Genomic DNA, 21,748 nt, shown 5'->3' with positions numbered 1-21,748 from the left:
TTACAAACTAATCTCTGAGCCAAAGAAGAGACACTGAAGAATTAATACTGATTCAGTTTACATAAAGTTTATAATTCAGTACAATTAATCATAATTTTGGAAGTGAGGGCAATTGTTACTGATAAAAGAAGTAGCAAAAAGTAGGGAGCACATGTGAGGCTAATTTCTTTATCTGGACAACAGGCATGATGTGTGCTCATTCTGCAAAAATTGGTATATCTGCACACCTGTGATGCACATAGTTTTCTGTGTTTAGGTTACAACTTTGTAAGTGATTATTTAAATAAACACTGTGTGACCCTTCAAAAAGTAGTTACACATGGCGCACCTTTCCTACACATTGCAAGTTTGTAATTTTGAAAATAAATAGAAACACCAGATAATTAGCAATTGAACATATACATATATAGCTGAGAGAAAAGACTTGGTGAAATAGGACAAGAATTTTTATTAATATTAAGCCAGTATGAGTAATGTACCACTAGGAAAAGCCTCTCTCCTTCCTACCAATCTGAATTTCTACTTCCTTCACAATTCCCAGTTTCTTCATGAAGCCTCCCTTTATGGAACCAGATCATACTGCCATCTCCGAACTCCCATGGCACCTGTGCCATACAGCACAGCCACTGGTCACATCTGTTATGAGTTCTCTATTTGGTTCATATGGATACTACTTAGACCTCTCCATCCCCAGCTTGTTAGCTGAGATTTCCTACAGTTCTAACAGTCTTGGCCTTCTGAGTAGAGAAAACACATAGTAAACTAAGGAAGCAATTCAAAGAGCTGTTACTCAGGGTATGTAGTTATGGATAGACGTAGATATAGACAGTATAGATCAGGGTGGTTTTTTGTTGTTGTTGTTTTGTAAAATGACGTTGAAATAATTCTTTTACCTCCAATATTGGTTAACTTTTGTTCTTTTACCTTTGCTATAATTATTTACTCTCTACTTCTTATGTTGGAATAACAAAGAATCCCAAAATCTCAGTGGCTTAATACAATAACTGTTTCTTAGTTACACTACCTGTCCCTCTCGGGTGAGCAGGGAATCTGCATAACGTACTCACTTGGGGACATAGGCTGCAGGTGTTTCATCACAGCCATGCTTCTCCATGCATATGATGCATATCACTCTCCCCATTGCATTGGTCAAAGAAAATAAAATAGTTACCACCTAACTCCAAAGAGGCAGACAAGTGAAATCTTACGAGATATACAGAAATGAAAGAACCAAAATATCTGGCCGTAGGCAGATAATGTGTTAGGCAGAACTCTAAGAAAGCTCTGATTCCCATCCCCTGATGTCCACACCAAATAGAGTCCCCTTGCTTTGAAAGTGAGCAGGACCTATGAATAGGACTCACACCTGTGATTAAATTATGTTATAAGGTAGTGGTATTTTGCAGAGGTAATTAAGATGCTAATCACTTGAGTTTGAGGTAATCCAAAGGGAGATTTACCTGGGTGGGCCTGACAATTCATGAAAGAGATACCAGGTCCTTCCTGAAGAGAACCAGTTTCCTGTTGGCTTTGAAGAACTAAACTTCTATATGTCCTATAGCCTCAAAGACATGAATTCTGCCCAAATCACATCACCTTGGAAGAGAATCTCAAGCCTCAGATGAGAACCCAGTACCAGCCAACACCACAATTGGAATCCTGTGAGACTGAGCAATGGACCCAGATGAGTCATTCCCAGATCCTTAGACCATTAAAATAGTAAGATAATAAATGTATTGTTTTTGAAGTTAAACTTGTTATTTATTATACAGCATAGAATAAATGCCAAAAATAACTCCATAATTTAGGTAATGTTTCCACTTTATAAACAAAGAAACTGACTCCTAAAGAGTCCAGGTTTTATGCTAGCATGGTGGAGCTGAGATTCTTTGTTATGTTGTAGCTCTTCAACTACACAACAGTTGTTTTAATAATTCTAGATCATTTAAATGTGTTATTCTAAGGTATTAGGAAAGAAGAAAAAATAATTTTCTTTTCTATGCTGAGAAATAGAAAATCTGTATTAAAGTCCAATAATGTGTAGTACCATTAGGATACAGAAATGTACAAGAGTGAAACAGGACAATTTTCAGCTTATCTTCCTGCTGTTTTTCTACCTCCTCTAAAAACTAGTGAGTTAATCCATTCACATAAGAATCTGTATTTCATCACCTTTGCAGTTATTCTTATGATATAAATTATTGGAAACTTGTGAAATTGTGATTCTAAAAAATAGTCTACCAAGCTAAAGACTGAAGCTCAGTAAATATCAATAAGCAATAACTAATACAATCACTTTAATCAATAATGTTTTTATACATAATTTATTTTATAAAAGCTAATGGCTTGTTAGCAAAAACATATATTCCCTTTTTAAAAAAATATGTTTTTATTGACTTCAGAGAGAGGAAGGGAAATGGAGAGAGGGGTAGAAACATCAATGATGAGAGAGAATCATTGATTGGCTGCTTCCTGCACAGCCTCTACTGGGGATCCAGTCTGCAACCTAAGCATGTGCCCTGACCTGGAATTGAACCATGACTTCCTGGTTTATGGGTTGACACTCAACCACTGAGCCACACTGACCAGCCAACATTTATTATCTTTATAAAAATAGTGTTCTGTGAAAATATTGAGCATGTCTACCCATATGAGATCAAATGCAATGTCATTTGTTGACAAGTGATAATTGCTTCATTAAACTATATTTGTTTCATTGAAACAAAATAAGTACAGAAGAAAATCATTGTGTACATTTTTCAACCTAACGAGTTAAATATGCACTCACACCACATGCAAAATTAAGAAAATAAGCCATTTTAAAAACAATTTATTGTAGATATATCTTGATCATTGAAAATAATTAAGAATGATAAAATCAGCCCTAGCCAGTTTGGCTCAGTGGATACAATGTCGGCTTATGGACTGAAGGGTCCCAGGTTCAATTCCAGTCAAGGGCACTTACCTCGATTGCAGACTCCTGGCTCTGGTCAGGGGCATGTAGGAGGCAACCAATTGACGTGTCTCTCTCACATCGATGTTTCTCTCTGTCTCTTCCTCTCCCTTCCACTCTCTCTAAAATCAATGGAAAAAAAATCCTCAGGTGAGGATTAAAAATAAAAAAAAAGAATGAGAAAATCAAAATTTCAAATGGTTTCCTAAAAATAATAAAAACTAAATGTGTTAATAGAGCTTTCCCTCCAAATTATGTCAAGTTATAAAATCTCTGGTAATTATATAAGAAAAGTTCTATGGGTTGAGAATACCTTGAGAGAATTACATGAAAAAAATCACATTATATTCTCAAGGCTAATGGTAGTCAATACATTTAAATTCGGTCACACATATTGTAGATCAAAGTATGCCCGATTATTCTTCCAGGCCAGACAAATGAGAATAAGATGTTCTCCAAATGCAAAAGCCTTTGAAAAATGCCATGAGGTTGACAGTTATAATTTGGAACATTCACTTTGCTTTTAGCAAGAATATCTGGATCAAACAGATATTTTAAAAAGTAGATAAAAAGACAAACATATTTTGAAAGGTGTTTTAGTTTTCATAAGCAATATCTATAGGAAAGTTGGATGATGTTCAAAGAATAGACAAATTGAATACTATTTTTTGTTCCCCTGAAAATTTGCATTACACTCAATTAAAAAAAAACACAACAACAAACACTGAAGGAAGATATTTTGAGTTTTATAAGCACTTCCAAAGAAGTTTCTCTTTATTTTGGGCTTTATTACAACATTGATTTTAGCTTACTTCACCATCCATGTTAAAGGATGATGCCTTTGAAATCAAACGAGCAAAGGTTGAACATTTATTTACTAATCTTGACTTGATCATTTGTCTATTTAGCTATTCTTCAGATGGGAAGCCTGTGTTTTTCTTTGCTTATTAAAATACATAGATATTAAACACAGTACATCTGTAATCTGAATACAGATGCTCTTCCCCTGTCCCTCATGGCCGCTACCAACTTTGAGTTTTGGTCTGCACAGTATTTCACCTCCTGAGGTCTTGAAGCATAGGTCCTATCACCTTAGCTTCTCTGAGCACAACCTAGAGCATTAACATTATGCATCATCCAGAAACTTCTGAAATATTTTCTTTAGTCCTGTTTTCCTTTCTGTACTTTCCCATCTGGACTCAGGCTATATCTTCAATACCTTCTTCTATCACTGATATGTTTATGTTTGTTTGTTTGCTAATCCTCATCAGAAGATTATTTTTCATTTATTTTTTGAGAGAGGGGAAGGGAGGGAGAGAGGGAGAGAGAAAGAGAGAAAGAGAGAGAGAGAGAGAGTGGGTTTTTACAAGGATGAATATAATATAGTCCTACTATGTACAGAAATGTGATGTTGACATTTGGTCTGTGTTAAGGTTACACAATGCAAAGGGTAAAAGAAAACTTCATTAACAACTGTGCATTTATTTATAACAGTGCTTGGGTCACACATTCTTTCAGTACTTACATCATCTTAACTGGGAATGTGATAATGTATATACATATATTCTATTTTAAGATCAAATACAGAAAAGCATATAAACCCTAAACATGGTCCTTAAAAATGCTAACAAAGTGGTCACCCTTATGATTACATGATTATTCTGTTTTTAACTTGGAAGAGTCCAAAGCAGGGGTGGGAATGTCCAGCTCAGGGGCCGTATAAGGCCTACAAAATCGCTTAGTCTGGCTCGTCCAAGGCATTAGGGATGAGTTAATGAAAGTTTGACCAAATATAGCAGGCTAATTTTTAAGTTGATAATTTTGTATGGCCTTCAAATGATGTTATAAATATTCAAATGGCCCTTGGCAGATAAAATGTTCCCCACCCCTGCTTTAAAGCCATGGTTATGGTGGTGGTGATGGGTGTGATGGTGGTGTGTGTATGTCTTTATGTGTTGTATACAATGAAACTGTCTCTCCTTTGTCATCCATAGATGTCCCAAATTTTATTCATATAAAAGCAAACAACCTCATATTCATGGGTATATTACCACATTGGTTTGTTGCTAGTTAAACCTCTAATTTATTGGACACTGTATCTGGGTAATGAGTTAAAAACTTATGAGTTTCATCAAGAAAAAAATGTTATGCTTCTATAAAGGTAAAGTGCCTTACTTTTCTCAAGCCACCAAGAGCGATTTTTGGTCTGTAAGAAATCATGCTGTCGAGTCTGCCAAGATAACAGGCATCTTGTTACTTCTAGGTGGCCCCGGTCTGTTTCCGTGATTTGGAACTGATTTGAATATTTAACTTCCTTTTAGAAAAAATCATTATCTAATTACCAGGAGCCTTTTTAATTGTGCTAAGGCTAACAAAATAATGATATTTATTTAGAGAAAGAGCTGGATGAATGAATGCAATATAAATAATATGGTCAAAGTAACACTGTGGCCCAGTAACAGTATTAAAGCATCTGGCCCCATTTGATGTGCAAGAAAGTTTACCAGATGAGCTGAGCCTGTTTTATTGATGAGATTGTTATGTTCTCATGGAACCGTTTTTATGGAAAAATGGCATCATTGATTTAATAATAAGGACACTGTTGGAGAAGATGTAACAATATGCTATTTCCTCTCTAATAAGACAACAAACATTAGGATTTCCAAGGCAAAATTACTAGAGTTGATGCTTTCCATCTGGTGGAAGGTCAAAGAAAATGGCAAAGACATAATGTTACCGAATAGCTAAGTTTTGTGACATGCATCCAGCTTTAGATGAGATAAAATTTATTTAAATATCTGGCTATAAAAGGTGGGGAAAGGCCTGCGTTTTGAAATTATTTCAAACCTCCCTTTAAAATATTTTCAAAGAAATTCTAAGGAGTGTTTAGGGCAAGATTCTTTGTCACTAAAATCTTTAAAAAAAACAAATGAGGTATTTCTTGTTATATTATAGAGGGCCACATATTTTGTCCCAATTTTTTTCATTATTTGTGGTAATAACCAATAGCATTGTCCTTTAAATGTATTTAACCTGTTTTATCCTTTAAAATTTGACATGCACAATTTTAAAACAATTCCTTTAAAATGATTAATTAATATGTGAAAAATAAAGATTCTATAACCACACTGACTGAAATCAGGTCCTGGTTGAGGCATTTACTTGCTGTGTGACCTTGGACTAGTGACAGTATTTCTGTTCTTCAGTGTCTTAATTTTACCCCAAAGAATGGCTGTGATGAGACATAAATTAGTTCATACATGGAACTTACCCTGGTGACTATATTATACTTGAAAGTTAAAAGTCTTCCAAACGTTCAAAATTCACCTTGAATAAAATACCCAATGTTACAATCAGTTACTTTTGACATTATTATTAAAATAATTGCACAATGCTAATTGCTTGGGTAAACATTTTTGTTGTTTATTTTCTGGAGATTTAACTCTTCCCTTCTATGAAAATAGACCAGATAGAGGCTAGAATTTTTTGTATCTTAAAATCTAAATGATTCTGTGCTTCAGTTTCTTCATCCTATCCCAGGGCTGTAATGATATTTTTAAATCTTTCTTCTTGATTATTTATTTTGAGGGCTCAAAATCGCAGGCCCTTAAATCATAAAATGCAGAATCTAAATAATAAGACAGAATTCAACATCTTCTGATCCCAGAACTTCAATGATCTGAATTAATATCTGTTATTTTGATCTCTAGTTCTTAGATATACAATCACTCTAATATCACAAATATGCTTTAAGCAAATTGTGAGAAACTAAATGTGATTTCTCTTAACTTTATTTTTATTGTTGATAGTATTATAGATATCCCAAAGTTCCTCCCTCTTTGCCCCCTCCACCTAGCTCCCGCCCCACCCCAGGCCTTTGCAGCACTATTGTCTGTGTCCCTGTATACTAAACTAAATGTAACTTCCAAAATTCATCTTGAGTCAAATACCCAATGTTACAATTAGCCTGTAAAAATCTATGTACAGTTAACAATGTGCTAATGTACAACTCTGGAATTATGGTTTGATATATATTATTTTAGTGCATCATTGATGTCATTTTATAATTTTGTTGATAATAATCTTCAGTTTCTGGCCACATTCCAGCAAAAGGAATCTAACCCTCATTCACATATGATAATAATAGAGAGCTTACTTCTTGGAGAGGTTTTATGGATTTAATTTTTATAGTGAATAAGTGATTCCCTTAAAAAAGATTTTGTTAAAATTTTACACAATTAGTATTATCTTGTTTTCTAGAAAAGCTGATTAAGTTAGTAACTATTTCTCATGTTCTTATTTTCTTCATTTTTCCCCCAAGCAAATAATAATTATTTCAAGCCTTCCTCATATAAAAATTTTCTGAGTATTGGTTGTAGTCTGAATACAATCCTGTGTGGAATACTACATTTTGAAGACGATCTGTCACTTATCTTCAGTACTATGCATTGTGGACTCAGATTGAACTATTATTAGTCAACTGGAATTTCTGGAACTTTTGCTCACAAACTGCTATGTATGATTCCATGACTTCTCCATTCTGTAGATGAATTTGCTTTTTGAAACAACTGCATGTGTATAGTTATTTCTATTACCTGACATATTTTCAGTGCTGTCACAATTTTTTTCACCTAAAAATATTATCATACTATTAAAATTTGACATTTACTGAGCACTTGGTAATTCACAGTGAGTGCTAAGGAGTTATCTGATATAACATTTACAGCAATTATATACAAACTATAATATTTTTGTTTTCTATCTAATTAACTGGTCTTAAATGTTTGTCATCTGAAAATTTGATAAGCCTATCTTAACTCATCTTTTATGCCACTAATAAAGAAAATTTAAAAAGTGAAGATCAATACACTACCAAAGATGTTCTTAATTTCAATGCAAGTAGATTCAGGTTTGGTATGTCTACCTAGATATGCCATGGATATTCCACACTTATTAGTCCAGCAAGTTAGTTTTTAACTTCTTCACTTCTCAATTTACCCATTTCTCAAGCTATGAAACTTGGAATGAAATCCTGCTTTTCTACAGCCTGCATGAATTCTATTCGGTCCATTTATTTGATCACCACTGCTACTATTCTAATCCATGTATTGTTCTAATCCATTCTAATTCCTGTATTGTTTCTTCCTGTCAGTCAAAACCATACTCCTTACTGCAGCCAGAATGATCTTCTATTTTATTTTATTTTTGTTATCCTCACCTGAGGATATTTTTCCATTGATTTTTAGAGAGAATGGAACTGAGGAGGAGAGATACAGAGAGAGAAACATGATGTGAGAGAGACACATGGAATGGTTGCCTCCCTCACACGCCCTGATCAGGGCCTGGGATTAAGCCTGCAACCAAGGTATGTGTCCTTGACCAGAATCAAACATGGGACCCTCCAATCCACAGGCCAACACTGTATCCACTGAGCCAAACAAACTAGGGCCAGAATGGTCTTTTAAAGAGAAAATTCCCTGATTATCACTTCCTGTCTAATATTTCTGTCTTTTCCCAGTGCTAATCATTTTAAATTCATTCTTCAGGATGGCCTTGAAAATGTTCAATCTGCTTCTCTTTTGCTTTTTGTGTGCTAGACACAATAGACATTTACATTCTGCAACAAATGTCTTCATTTGTCTTTGGTCTTTTCAAACATGACATTTCCCTTCTCGTCCTCCCTTCTCTCCCCCTTCTCCTCTTTCTCCTTCTATGCCAGGCATACACTGATGAATCAAACAAGACATTGCCCATGTGGAGCTTACACTCTAACGTGAAAAGGTAGAAAACAAACAAATATACAAGTAAATATGTATTTTTACCAAATTTGCTTTTTCTACTACTTGTATTGACTAAGGTGTACTGATATTCTATGTGATAACTTGAACATCCCCTCCTCAGGGAGGCTTCCCCTGACTCTGAAGATTGCTACTCCCGCCTTCTGTGGGTAAAACATCCCGCACATTTCATTTTTAGCACATCATATTTGTCATGATTTGTTTCAGGTATGCCATCCCTAATAGCCTGAAAACTCCATAAAGGCACAGCCCATTACCAATTGTCCGCTTGTATATCCTCAAACCACTGAATGGTTCCTGGAAAAGAGAAGGTAATCGATAGCTATTTACTAAATGATTGATTGATCAAATACAAATTAAACATGAAGCCACATTCTATGCACTTTAACCAAATGATTCCATCTTAATTCTGCAGAATAACATTGCAGAAATCGAAAGAAGGTTTTATTCATCTTTTTCATATTTAGAATAATGTCTGGCTGCATAATGGATGGGGGGAAGGGGTTATATCATCTTACTAGATAAAAATTCACATTAGAAAGTCACCACAATCAGAACAAGTGATACTTCCATAAAGATAAATAACCCATGAATGAGATGAATGGACCTAAACATACTTAGTACTATTTAGTATATGTCAAACTTTAATTTTGAGAATTAATATTTGACATCAAAGATTAAAAAAGTATTATTTGAAAACAATGCTGGAACAACTCACTTTTTGAGAAAATCTCTTAAATGTCTATTTACAGTATGAAAATAAATCCCATATTCCAAATAACAAATATTCCAGGTGAGTTAAAAATTCAATAGCGAAAAATTAAACCATAAAATAATAGAAGAAATGTTTGCAGATAATTAAGTAATTTGGGGGATAACAAAGCCCTGTTTAAGAAAGGCCATAATGGTGTTCAACTTCAGAAAAATTCTTACCTAGAGCACTGAGTGATTGGTGTCCTTTTCCTTGATTACTATGTGAATGCCATTTTCTGGAGAGCAGCCCTGCAGTCTTTATCCTAAAGTGCCATAGAAACCAGAATCAAATCATGACTATCTTTTCCTATAATAATTTTTAATCATCAAAATAGCAAAACTTTAAGTAGTTTTTAAACACCACTCATGAATTTGGAATAGTATTTGATATGTATATTATACCTTTAAAATATTCATAGTATATAAATTTCCCTTAAATATCAATAAAACATATTTATATGTACATATATAACACATTATAAAAATGTCAAATACTTTATTAAACATCTCATTGGAAAAAAAACAGAACCAATCAAGATAGAGTATTAAAATTGTCTTATACATAAAAGTTCCAATTAAAATGAGATGCTTGTTGTTTAAAAATTCCAATATATCACTAATGAAATAAGTGTGGAGAAACAGGCAATCTTATTGTCTACTTCTTATAAATTCTAAAAATTGTTTCTTTGGAAAACTGTCATTAAGCATATCAAAATTCATAAAATATAAACTAAAATTTTGTCTTAAATAAATGATTTCATATCTCTAAAACAATGCATGTACAGATTTTTAATTTTTGTATTTTGTATGAGAGTAAAAGTTGAAACACAAACTAAATGTTTAATAATAAAATTTGGTTAAACAGTTAAGATAATTTCAAAATTTGTCCTTAAATGACAAATTCAAAATTTGACTATCATGACATGGAAGAATATTGATGACATAGTTTAAATTAGAAAAAGATTATAAAACATTATAGTATAATGACATTTTTTACATAAAATGCATACATTTATGTATTTGTTTATATGGAAAAAGTCTCCAAAACAAACTCTTAAACATCATTATATCTAGGTGGTGGAATTTATGATGCTATTAGCTTTTGACATCTTTTCTTAGCTGTTAAGAGGTGGAGTCCACAACTTCAAAATCAAGGCTTTCCAAGTTATACAATATGTGAATTTTAGTGCCTCGTTTTCTTCATTAAAAATGGTAATATTAATAGTATTTCTTGAGTTATTCTGATGATTAGATTCGTTGTTATACACAAATCAGAACTTTGTATAGAATGAGCACATAAAAAGTTAACTTTTTTCTTTTTTTTCATTCTAATTATTTTTATAATGATTATCAATTACTTTTGTAATTAAAAATAAAACTCATCTCACTAGGAAATATCCTGTGCAATCTCTTCATATCGGAATGAGACCTACTGGATGACAAAGCTTAAATTATTAAATGTGCTAGGCAAGGCAAGGAAAACCTCTACAGAATTTTCTCTATTTTTTTTCACTGGAATTACTTATAATTTTATAAAATATTACTTTTATAGTGTCTAATCTTCTCGAAAGTCATTCCCTTAGAGTTCCTTTTGTATACAAGTCCAGCTCATCCTATTTCTAATGTAACTATTATGAATAGCCTTCTGATTCCATCTGCTTCTAGTTTGATTTTTTAAATAACCTGGATTATGTTACCCAGATTCCTGTTATACTACTCTATTTGGTTACCCTCGCTCCCAACTCCCGGACAGATATATTCTCAGAGGTTGAATCCTTTGAGGGGAACCCTCTATTTCCTTGACTTATGTTACCATCTTGAGGAACTCACCCAAACAACCTCACCTTTTCTCTGTTAGTCACTCCTCCTCAGGGCGAATGACTTCTTTGCTGGGTGAATTAGGGAGGACTTGAGCAGATGACACAGTTCTGTCTATGCCTATCTTTTTGAACCTTCTTGCCTTTAGGGACAGTGCAGTCTGGTTTGCTTTTTTGCTCTGAAATAAGCTAAAGTGATTGGCTGAGACCTTCAGTGTGGGACCTGCGGTGTCCTACTGAGCCAGTGAAGTAAGGCAGGATAGAAAGAAGTTAGGAAAAACTCCTTCCAAGTGGAATAAGAAAGTAGGACATGACATCACAGGCCGATAATCCAATAGGCCCTCTCACCAGAGCTCCCACCTCCATGCATAATCAAAGGGAAATAGTTTATGGCAGGAAACTCCTTAAACTCCTTCTGTGGTTGCAAAAGTCAACAACAAAAGGACCATCTAAAACCAGATCAATCTAACATAGAGGAAAAATTGACCGGATAACAACCACAAAGCTTATTATACCATTACTAGAGGCTTGGTGCACAAACTTCATGCACTCAGAGTTGGCAGGGAGGTCCCTCAGCCTGGCCAGCTTCTGCCACCACTGCTGCACTTGGCTCGCCAGCCATAAGCCCGGCTTCTGGCTGAGTGGTGCTTCCCCTGTGGGAGCGCACTGACCACCAGGGGGCAGCTCTTGCATTGAGTGTCTGTCCCCTGGTGGTCAGTGCACGTCATAGAGTTGTTCAGTCAATTTGCATATTACCCTTTTATTATGTAGGACTAGAGGCCCAGTGCATGAAATTTGTGCACCGGGGGGTGGGGGTCACTCAGCCCTGCCTGCCCCCTCTCACAGTTCAGGACCCCTCAGGGGATGTCCTACTGATGGACAGTCTGACCACAAAGGCTCGGAACAGGTGCCCTGTGTGTGTGTGTGTGTGTGTGTGTGTCTGCTGGGGAACTGCCCCGAGCCATGCTGCAGAGGCTCGGAGCAGGCGACATGTGTGTGTGTATGTGTGTGTGTGTCTGTGTGTGTGCGTGTGTGCTGCAAAGGCTCAGAGTAGGCGCCCCTCTATGTTGATCCTCAGGCTCCAGGCCACGCCTGCATGTTGTTCTCTCAGTCTCGGGCCTGTGCCTGGCCCCTCCTCCTGAGCTGGTCATGACCATTACAGAGTCCTGACCTCATTTGCAAATTACTGCTTTATATAGATAGATTATAATGACAACTGACATCACAGGTAGAAGAGAGGTGGAGAGGAATGACACTAGAACACTTCCAGAATGGACCATATTAGGGACAAAGACCCTTCCCAACCAGAAGGGAGAGTCAGAATTTGGCTCCACAAAGTTCAGAAAAAACCCACCCCTGGAAATATAAAATCCCAAGTACTGACTGACTACATGATCAACTCAGGAGTTAGCCTGTGTCCACTCAGACATCTACTTTTGCTTCTTTTATAGCAGTGCCCTGTGATAATTGCAATGGGGGATGGAGACAGCTGGGGCAGGGGACATTAACGGCTGATCCTGTTTCCAGGAACCTCTGTTCTGGCCCTTTTTTTTCTCTCTCTCTACCAGGATAAAACTCTCTTTGCTCTCACTCAGACTTGTTTTTTGAATTCTTTTCCTGTGCTAGTCAAGAGCCTGGAGGTCCCAGATCTTGCAAAGGGATGGCCACTCTGACTGGAACCCATCTGGTGTAAAGAGAGGCAGGAAAGAGAATGGGAGAAAGGGGCTCTATTTCAGTATTACCAAGTATTACCAAGCACTTTGTGAACAGATCAAAAGTCATGACCGCCATTCAGCTATTTATAATAGTAAAGCTGACATTTTTATCAGACTATTTCAGCGTCCGGTTCAGAACTTGAAAGAGATGGGTCATTACCTATTTAGCCCTTACACAATCCTAAAAAAATTCTATCCTTATTCCCTCTTATCTTATTTTGGGGAAACATCAAGACTCATTTTATATTAAAACTAGAGGCCTGTTGCACGAAGAGATTCGTTCAATAGGACTTCGCTTTCCTTGGCTGCTGGCACCGGTTTTCCTCCTGCACCCGGGACCCAGGCCTTTGCTCTGGCTGGGCTCCAGCCGGAGCCGCCCCGGAGCCATCAGGCTTCGTTGCTCGGCAGGCCCCAGGGCCGTGCGGCCTCTACTCTCCATCAGCCCCGGGGCCTTGAGGCCGTGCTGCTCCACCTGGCGCCGGGGCTGTGTGGCCAAGCTGCTCTGGCTGGCGCCGGGGCCATGTGGCCAAGCTGCTCTGCCTTGCACCAGGGTGTGAAGCCTTGCTGCTCCGGCCCGGCCCCAGGCCATCAGACTTTACTCCACCACTTGTAACCTAGTATGCAAATTAGCCGCCATCTTTGTTGGTGGCTAATTTGCATATCATGCTGATTAGCCAATGGGAGGTGTAGCGAAAGTATGGTCAATTACCATGTTTGCCTATTATTAGATAAGATAACAGCGACTACAAAAAAACCCACAAGTGCATTACTTTGTGAGAAGGCTGAAATAAATAGTGATATAAAAGTTTTTTTTATGAAGAAAATTGTATTTCCTCCACTTGGCATCTAAGATAAAACACGTGTTAGCTCTGAGTAATATTTATCCTACTTGTCAGCATCTATTATTTTAAATGATGTTTTATTTCAATTATTTAATTGTCTAAATCCTGTTATCTAAATTTTTTTTGGTTTTGTTGTCACATCTGGAAAAAATATTTTGTCAATGAAAACAAACAATAGCAGTTTGTAATTTATATTACAAAAGAATAAACAGAATTTCTAAAAAATCTCAATTGCCAGGACAAAAATCCTTTGAAATAGTTGCATTTTCTTTGCCATCTATCAAAAACAGGAAGGTGAATGGAGGCACAAAACTTTATTAGCTACTTAGGGAAATTACTTGTTTACAGAAAGCCTGTAATTGGATCCTAAATATATTAGTGCCTGAAAGACTTTTGAAGCAATTTTCATGATGCAGGAAGATAGTCAAGTAATTTGAAACTCCAGTTTTGCTTGAGGATTTAAAATGTGCCAAATGTCATATAAAACCATAGACATTGTTGAATTATGGCCAATTTGTTGCCTTATCTTGGGATTTCAAATGACATTTTTCTTTTAAGTAGGAATAATAGAAAGGAGTTCCGTTTGACTTGAGCCAAGGCATCGTTTAAAACAAGCACATGCTGTGTCATCTTGCATGCAAAGCCTTCCTCAGATGAGAAACTGAATTGGACATACTGTATGGAATACATTGAAAGGAGATCTAAAACACAGTTGTATATCAGGATCCCTAATTGTGAGGTTCTTTGAAGTCTTGAGGAGAGCAGTTTGTTTCCAGTGAGTTTCGGGTTGAGAAGGGTGGGAAATTTCTCACTGGTATTCTCTTCTTTTCAGAGGAGCCATGATGTAAAATATTAGAAACATATTTCTCTGCAAGAGTCAAAGTGGAAACTGAAATACAACAGATGCTTCTTATTGATAAGATGAAAATTTGAGTTTCTTAGGAGGAGTGTAGTATGTTCTACAAGTTTTGGATATACTAACTATTTATGTATGTAGGCTTTGGGAAAAAACTGTGTGTGTTTTCATTAAAAACAATTTTAATAATACAAATTATATTTCTGTTGCTACTGCCAACAGCCATGCTCTCACGCTCCATCTTTGATAAAAGACTTATTTCTAAAACTCTAGAATCTGAAAAAGACACATGCTTTCCCAGACACACTTGCTGCGAGGGCTAGTTATGTAATTAAATCCTAGCCAGTGCATCTGAGAAGCATGAGAAATTTTCCTCTTCATTAAAAGTGAACAGAAGGCATTCTGTCTCTTCATTACTTGATGTATGTTTGTACATGAAGCTTGGGCCTTATTGAGCCCAATTTGTTGCCATGAGGAGAGAGACAGACAGCACACAAGCTGTCGGATGGCAAGGTGGAGATGATCACCACCACCATCATTAACTACTTCATGAGCTTGCAACATCAGTGTTGGAACTGACCTACCATTATTATTCTTCTGACATTGTGAGATGATACCTGTAGACACACGTATCCTAATCAAAACACAGGAAGATTCTATTCTATACTTCAGTAACTTGAAGGCGAGATGTGGTGAATATAGCCTAGGGCAGGGATCCTCAAACTTTTTAAACAGGGGGCCAGTTCACTGTCCCTCAGACCGTTGGAGGGCCGACTATAGTTTAAAAAAAACTAGTCCGTTGCTAAGCAACAGGCAGCAGTGGCAAAAACACCATGTTTGCCTATTATTAGGTAAGATAACAGTGACTACAAAAAACCCCACAAGTGCATTACTTTGTGAGAAGGCTGAAATAAATAGTGATATCAAAGTTTTTTTATGAAGAAAATTGTATTTCCTCCACTTGGCATCTAAGATAAAACACGTGTTAGCTCTGAGTAATATTTATCCTACTTGTCAGCATCTATTATTTTAAATGATGTTTTATTTCAATTATTTAATTGTCTAAATCCTGTTATCTAATTTTTTTTAGATAACAGGCGGGCTGTAGTTTGAGGACCCCTGCCCTTGGGGTGACCATGAATTCTACCTTTGTATAATCCCCTCTCCTTTTGTGTGGGCAAAATGTGTATCTGGCTTCTAACCAATAAAGTATGGGAAAATTGTTAGGCCAGGTTATGTTCCATCCTAAGACTATATTTTAGCAGACTAGAGTGAATTCTCCTAAGGGCCGCATTGCAAAGAACTGAAAGCAGCCCTGGCTGACAGGAGAGAGAGAGAGAGAGAGAGAGAGAGAGAGAGAGTTGTTTTTCAATCCTTTAACCATTGAATTATATCAATTATTAAAGAGAATACTGAGCTCTAGAAAAGAATTAAGCCCAGCAACCCCTTGATTGCAATCTTATAAGATCCTGAGCCTAGTCCAGTCAAGCCATACTCAGATTCTTGACTTACTGATGTCATGAGATAATAAATGCATGCTATTTTATGTCTCTATGATTTAGGTAATTTGTGATGTACTGACCTGATGTCTAACACATCACATCACCAATACTTGTTATAACAGGTAATTTTAATTTCACAATTACTTCAAATTCACCAAATCTAAAATTGAGGCCTCTATATCTTAAAACCTAAACAATATTTATTTTCTAATGATTTGTAAATTTTATTAATTATTTCACACTTTTATAGCCATCGATGACATCTTTGGATAAAATTTACATCACAGATTAAGCATTATAAAGTGACCTTCTATTATGCTTCATCCCTGAATGTTCTCATTTTGTTTTAGTCTATAAAATTGGCAAAGGTGTTTGTAGATATTAACACCTGGCAACAGTGTGAAAAAAATAGGCACTTTCATACATTGCCAGTCGGCATGATAAATTGACAAGCTCTTTGAAGGGTAATTTGGCAATATATCTATCTCTATATAGATATACATTTTTTAATTTAAATTCTTTATTGTTTAATGTATTACATAAGTCTCCTTTTCCCCCCCATTGACCTCTCCCTGGCCTCCCCCAACCCACAGCACATCCCCTCACCACCCCATCTGTGTCCATTGGTTATGCTCATATGCATGCATACAAGTCCTTTGGTTGATCTCTTACCCCCTCACCCCCCACCTTCCCTCATAGGTTGGACACTCTATTTGATTCTTCTATGACTCTGGTTCTATTTATTTTAAAGCTTTAAACATATTCTTATTCATTACTTTCATTTATTGAATAATTCAACCCAAGTGCCAAATCTAGTACCTAACCTCTGATCAAACTGTACATGTCCAAAACAAAACTCACATTTGTGCCTCTCAAACTTACCACCCCAAACTCCCTGCCAACTTCACCATTTCAGTAAATGTTACTTGAATTCACCTACTTGTTCCAGCCAGAGCAATTCCCTTCTCTCATTCTCTGTATAATCCAAATGTTAACAATTTACATCTGCCATTTCTGCTCTCTAGACAGAATAATCTCTTAATAGCATTGTTATTGCTAGATATTAATAACTAGGTTATTAGTAATAGAAAATTCTTTAATTACATCTCATTACATAGGTTACAAGGATGATCTCACTCAATCTCTTCTTCATGGTTCTATTAGTGGCTTTTTCTTTGATAATTCTGAGTAAATAATAAAACATAGAATGTTAAATCTAAAAAGACCTTTGATATCAATTAGTCAAAAAGTCTTATTTCACTAATGAGATTACAGAGTCCTGAATATTTAAAAATAATGAACCCTTAAGTTATATATTGCTAAGGGTAGATTTATTGATGTTTTGGATATTGTTCAGATTCTAGTTCATTTTATCTTCTGCTTTAAGCTAGGTAAATTGATGTATTGTGTAGTTTCAGTTTTATCATAAATCATATCATTTTAATGAATGGAAAAATATTACATCTGCTTCAAGGCTGCTGTGAACATTAAGTAACACTTGACATTTTCTAATGGTTTGTTCAATTTGTCACAGAATAGATGTTCCAAATAAAGTAGCTATCATGTTGTTGTTCTTATTGTTGTTTCTGCAATGGCAAATTATATTTTTAATGAAAAGCTAATTGTAATATTAATGCTACAACAAAACTGTATTGTAATTCTATCTGATGGACTTTTAGTTTTCTACACAAAATGGATCTATTTATAATTTCACTGAAACTGTAATGAAAATTCTTCTGAAAGAATATCCAGTAATTTAACTAATTACTTAAGCAATAGTTAGAGCCACAATATTCTTGACTTTATAAAATAGGAATTGCCACTAACTTATGGGAATATGATTGGCCCTGTCCTTAAGAACGGCTACCCTATAATGTCTGGTCTAGCTTTTTTGAAAATACTAAACCATTATTTTTTTTTTTTAATGAACTTTGGTACAAGGCTTTAATTTAATTAGATTGAAATTTGGGGCTGTTTGACATTTTTTTCCTTCTGGTTCAAGCATCCAATTTTGCTTTGGGTTGCATTAATTATTTAATGAATGTTTTTATTTTTATTTTTTAAAATTATTTATTGTTTAAAGTCTTACATATGTCTCCTTTTTCCCACAATGATCTCTCCCCAGTCATTCCTGATTCCCAGCACATGCTCTCACACCTCTACTGTCTGTGTCCATAGGTTATGCTTACATGCATACATACAAGCCCTTTGGCTGATCTCTTACCGCCCCCCCTTCCCCTGCCTCCCCTTTGATGTTGGACAGTCTATTTGATGCTTCTGTCTCTGGATCTATTTTTGTTCATCAGTTTATGTTGTTCATTACATTCCACAAATGAGTGAGATCACATGATATTTATCTTTCTCCAACTGGCTTAGTTCACTGAGCATAATGCTCTTCAGGTCCATCTATGCTGTTGCAAATGGTAAAAAGTTCCTTCTTTTTTACTGCAGCGTAGTATTCCATTGTGTAGATGTACCACAGCTTTTTAATCCACTCATCTGCTGATGGGCATTTAGGCTGTTTCCAAATCTTAGCTATGGTGAATTGTGCTGCTATGAACACAGGGGTGCATATGTCCTTTCTGATTGGTGTTTCTAGTTTCTTGGGATATATTCCTAGGAGTGAGATTACTGACTCAAATGGAAGTTCCATTTTTAGTTTTTTGAGGAAACGCCACAGTGGCTGCACCAGTCTGCATTCCCACCAGCAGTGCACGAGGGTTCCTTTTTCTCCGCATGCTCCCCGGCACTTGTCATTTGTTGATTTGTTGATGATAGTCATTCTGACAGGTCTGAGATGGTACCTCATTGTTATTTTCATTTGCATCTCTTAGATGATTAGTGACTTTGCACATGTTTTCATATGTCTCTTGGCCTTTTGTATGTCCTCTTTCAAAATGTGTCTTAGATCCTTTGCCCATTTTTTAATTGGATTGTTTATCTTCCTTTTGTTAAGATGTCCTTATAAATTTTGGAAATTAAACCCTTATTGGAGATACTATTGGTAAATATGTTCTCCCATGCAGTGGGCTTTCTTGTTGTTTTGTTGATGGTTTCTATTGCTGTGCAGGAGCTTTTTATTTCAATGTAGCCCCATTATTTTATTTTCTCCTTAGTTTACATTATCCTAGGAGCTGTATTGGTAAAGATATTGCTATGACAGATGTCTGATACTTTGCTGCCTATGGATTCTTCTAAGATTTTTATGGTTTCCCGACCACATTCAAGTCCTTTATCCATTTTGAGTTTATTTTTGTGTATGGTGTAAGTTGGTGGTCTAGTTTCATTTTTTGCATGTTTCTGTCCAATTTTCCCAATACCATTTACTGAAGAGACTGTTTTGACTCCATTGTATGCTCTTGCCTCCTTTGTCAAATTTTTAGTAAATGTTTTGAAGATAAGTAAACATAGCATGTAGGATACTTATCAGCCTTGGTCATCTAGGCTTAATATCCTTGTTTTCTACTCCCCCCCCCCGCCCCCCGCTGCTATGAGCAGCATAGAACTACTTCTTATCCATAGTAATTTCCAGATAATAAGAATGCATATAAGCATAACCAATGGACATAGACACTAGGGGGCGAAGGTATGAGTGGGGCTAGGGGGGGCAATGGGAGAATAGGAACACATATGTAATATCTTAATAAAGAAAAAAAAGAATGATACTTTGACTTGGGAATACATTGATTAATAAAGTGAGTGAGGCAACTCCTGTGGCACATATAAAGTGATCTAAGAATAATTTATTTCTTACTCAATGATTGGTTGCTTTACCCAAGACCATAAATAGTTGGCAGAATTGTAATTGCAACTATATTATGTTGAATCATATTCATATACTTAATTATTGTTATATACATAGAATATATGAAGCTCCGTTTCTGTCAAAGCTGTAGCAATCTTAGTTTCTTTCTCATTCTTCACATTTTCCCTTACACAAACCTAATCTAGAGAATTGCTTTGAATTTGGCTTAATACTTGATAAATAAATTAATTGGTGAAGAGAGTTAAACTATTTTTCGCTTTCATTCTACTTTTTTCTATATCTGATCAAAGTTTACTTAGGCTTTGCATTTGTTGATTCACAGGAATACTATACGTAGTTTTTATCTTTTGTTTTTACTATTTTTGTTTTTATCTCCAGTAATTAAATATCCAATTATTAAGTAGTAATACGGCAGTTTCCTCATTCAATTACTCTATAACATACTATGAAAGAGAAAACAAAAATGGTAAGGATGCATAAGGCCTACATCCCTACACAAGTCATATTAGGTTGTCAATATATTCATTAGAAGTTACTTTATTGAGGTAAAATCAAGACAAATAAGCCTCAGAATAATAAGTATTCAGACATTTTTATGTTTGAAACTTGAAAGTATATAAATACAATAAAACTGACTATATGTATAACACTGAAAATAACTTCCTGGTAATTATTTTATTTAAATAATTGCAGACACCGCCGGCCCGAAGCCGCCCGTGACAAGCCATGGGGAACTCCACCGTTTACTTCCGAGGGCGAGCCCCTGGGCCGCGTCTCCTTCGAGCTGCTTGCAGACAGCACCAAAGACAGCAGAAAACGCCCCGTGCTCTGAGCACCAGGGAGAAAGGGTTTGGTTCTAAAGGTTCCTGCTTTCACACAATTACTCCGAGTTTATGTGCCAGGGTGGTGACTTCACACGCCACAATGGCACAGGCGGCAAGTCTGTCCATGGGGAGAAATTTGAGGATGAGAACTTCGTCCTGAAACATACCGGTCCTGGCACCTTGTCCATGGCCAATGCTGGACCGAACACAAACGGCTCCCCGTTTTTCATCTGCACGGCCAAGACGGAGTGGTTGGATGGCAAGCATGTGGCCTTCGCCTGGTGAAAGACGGCATGGATATTGTGACAGCCATGGAGCGCTCTGGGTCCAGGAATTGTAAGACCAGCAAGAAGATCACCATTGCTGACTGCGGGCAACTCTAATAAATTTGACTTGTGTTTTATCTTAACCACCAGACCTCCTTCTGTAGTTTTTTGGGTTTCATATTTTCCTTATTACCCTCCAAGTTTAACTGGATTGCAGAGTTAAGTTTATGATTATGAAATAAAATCTAAACAATTGTCTGTCAAAAAAATAAAAAAATAAAAATAAAATAAAATAAATAAAAAATCATGCCAGTTGAAAATATAACAAAAACTTCATATTGTCTGTAAATATCTTTATCAATTTAGAGACAATATTTATGAAAGATGTATTTTAATTCATATTTTGGTTAGTGTTTTCTTCCTCCAGTTTTAGTTACTGCATAGACTGTTCTTAGCATTTTTTTTAAAATATATTTGATTGACTTTTTACAGAGAGGAAGGGAGAGAGAAAGTTAGAAACATCGATGGGAGAGAAACATCGATCAGCCGCCTCCTGCACATCTCCCACTGGGGATGTGCCCGCAACCCAGGTACATGCCCTTGACCGGAATCGAACCTGGGACCCCTCAATCCGCAGGCCGATGCTCTATCCACTG

General features: G+C 36.1%; 1 pseudogene; it reads left to right on the top strand.

Moving 5' to 3' along the window:
- The window catches only part of LOC102773184, a 115,965-nt pseudogene extending 94,730 nt beyond the window's left edge, over window positions 1-21,235 (top strand).
- Window positions 21,236-21,748: the final 513 nt, after the last annotated feature.

The sequence above is a fragment of the Myotis davidii genome, unplaced genomic scaffold (assembly GCF_000327345.1).
Source record: "Myotis davidii unplaced genomic scaffold, ASM32734v1 scaffold31, whole genome shotgun sequence".
In the NCBI taxonomy this organism is placed as follows: Eukaryota; Metazoa; Chordata; class Mammalia; order Chiroptera; family Vespertilionidae; genus Myotis; species Myotis davidii.
The sequence above is the reverse complement of the archived record's forward strand: the minus strand, read 5'-3'. Positions and strand labels throughout refer to the sequence as shown.